The following is a 2,590-nucleotide window of genomic DNA, read 5'->3' as shown; positions in this document are numbered from 1 at the left end:
GAATACTAATAATGAAGTGTAAGAACAAAGATGATAATGGAGAGAAAGAAAGAAACACTTTGTAAGTGTGAGAAATGGTGCAAGTTTAATGCTTGCATTCATGAGTATTTATAGCCTAAAATCTCAATATAAAAATACATACTTTGTGTACCAAAATTGACTATATGTATACACCAAAATTGACTATCCATATCTATATTATTATTATTATTATAACAAATGGGTCAATATTGACACCCTGTTACAAATTTCAAAGCATTTTAAAGTGAATCGAATATAAATCTACATGATAAATTGGTCAACAAAGGTTGTTAATATTAACATTAAAGCATAAGGAAGAATTAATAGAATCAGTAATTTAAGAAATTAATCAACCCGTTTTCTTGACTCATTTTTTCCTGAACAAATCGAAGCCCAATGTAGTGCATCCTTTCCTAGCCAAATCAAGGATCCGACTGCGCCCCGTGCAATTTCTCCGGTCCACTGCCTCCCCATTGAAATAAGCTAAGCAAATGAATTTGGTTCCCAAAGCGGAATAGGGTCCAAGACCTTTCCTTTTAATTCAAAGGATGATCAATAATCAAACTGCATTTTGTATTTGACCTGATACATTGTGTTTAATCAGCTCAATTAGAGAATTAATTTGAAAATAGTATTCTAAATAGAGATTGGCTACAAATATACCAACCACATTAAGTTATATATGCATTGCCAACTACACTTATATTCCTATTGCTACTAACAACTAAAACGCAACTTTAAAATGATTAAATATCAAAAAAGCCGAATACTAACACTCATATGATCATATTTGAGATCATTCGAGCTATCTCTATTGCTTCTACTCTAACTCATTTTGTGGGGCTGCAAGTATAACAAATAAACTACTTCAAATTTGATTTACCGTTCATATGTGAATTTCATCGAGCAGCTTGTCCACGTATCCAACATGTTATCATAGGATATGGCTTCTCAAGCATTTGTAAAAGAAAAGGAACATTTCGAGACCTTGTCGCTTTTGTTTGTACATGGTTTGTGAAAAGGGTTTAAAAAACAATGGAGGTTCTAGATCAAGCTTTTGAGAGTAACCAACTCCCCAAACAAATTTTAGATGTTATGATTCAAATGGATCAATTTATCACTTCCAAAACAAATTGATCATCTGGACTCACTAGTTGGAAGTTTATAGCTCCATATACATATGATATGAATTTGCAAGTTAGGATAACACATAAAAATGAAAACAAACAATCCCGACGTTAACCTAGATTAAAATGTAAGTAGATAAACAAAAAAATATTATCATCTTTATCATGGAAAAGGCTCATTCATAATAGTTCGAGAAAATGATATATAACCACGAACAATTGCATGACCATTAAAATGCAATTTAGAACCCATATTGACTCATTACTCTTGCTCCATTTCACACTGTCACTAAATCTACTAATTTTATGAAAGCTTAAGAAACATGAAAAAGGAACTTACCCATCTCCTCTTTAACATTTTACCACAAACGCTTCACTTCTTACTTCTTGAATTCTCGCATACATCAATTGGAAAATACATCATCAACATCAGTCTGAGACCTTTTACCCTCTGTTGCATATACTAAATTATTTGTCAAAATCAGTCTGAGACCTAAGAAAATGATGTTGCAACAACTGATATTGACTCAAACACAACAGTAACTGAATTATCTGTGTTACAGACATTGCATCAAACACCTTGTGTGCACATAGAAAACTTTAACATATCATATGCAATGAATATTATACAGTATAAGAAAGAGATGATGATAGTACTCAATTCAAATTCAAATAAACATTATAACTTACTTCAAAAACCCACATAAACATCATGTTGGAGATGTAGAAATTCATATCGAGCAAACATCAAGCATCCACTTCCAATCCTGATCAACACTTGCAACAACCTTGATCTTGACATCCAAATAATTAGAAAAACAAAATTAAGAACCCTAAAACTGAGTCAACTCTAACTATGAATTTGTACGAATAAATGACAAATAAAACTTGAAATACTAACCTTGGTTTAGCGACATATTGATTAAAGAATAAACCCTAGCATTCGTGGAGAGAAGATGGAATGATCTGTAGAGAAGATAGAATGATCTGGTATCTATTTTTATGAAAAGGGAGTTTGTGGTGATATAATGGTATACTTTAAGGTGTTGTACTATACGCTTCAAGCAATTGTAAGATCTCATTGATGATGTAATATTTAAAAGTATTTAAATTAAAATATAATTATTATTATCTATATCTATCTATTCTATATTCTATAACTAAATTACAAACAGAGTATCGTTGGTTTTTTTTTTTTTTCTCTACAACCACTACTTTCGCTTATACCCTAACTATGGTAACCATTCGTCGATTTCTTCTTACTAATGAGTCCCTGCGTGATATCATCAATTGATTACAATCGAAGATCTGGACAATTTTGTTTCTTTCAATTTATTGCAGTCGGCGAATCCATCTGGGCCCAAAATTAGTGTTTGTGATTCATTCGTCAAAATCGAATGAAGTTTTGTGCGAAAACTTAGGTTTCGGTCACTACTATCTCT

At 31.7% G+C, this 2,590-nt stretch overlaps 1 long non-coding RNA gene across 2 annotated transcripts; it reads right to left on the bottom strand.

Annotated features, from left to right (window-relative positions):
- Positions 1-208: 208 nt before the first annotated feature.
- Positions 209-2,204, bottom strand: LOC139843387 (uncharacterized). 2 transcript variants are annotated; one of them, XR_011757564.1, is made up of 4 exons: positions 2,050-2,204; positions 1,839-1,942; positions 1,489-1,611; positions 209-603 (listed from the first exon to the last, which is right to left on the bottom strand). It is a non-coding gene; the product is annotated as an uncharacterized lncRNA (long non-coding RNA). The 2 variants fall into 2 exon arrangements; XR_011757563.1 differs by having other exon boundaries at positions 1,489-1,942.
- Between the last annotated feature and the right edge of the window lie 386 nt (positions 2,205-2,590).

The sequence above is a fragment of the Rutidosis leptorrhynchoides genome, chromosome 4 (assembly GCF_046630445.1).
Source record: "Rutidosis leptorrhynchoides isolate AG116_Rl617_1_P2 chromosome 4, CSIRO_AGI_Rlap_v1, whole genome shotgun sequence".
Taxonomy (NCBI): Eukaryota; Viridiplantae; Streptophyta; class Magnoliopsida; order Asterales; family Asteraceae; genus Rutidosis; species Rutidosis leptorrhynchoides.
This window is presented reverse-complemented; position numbering and strand designations above follow the sequence as displayed.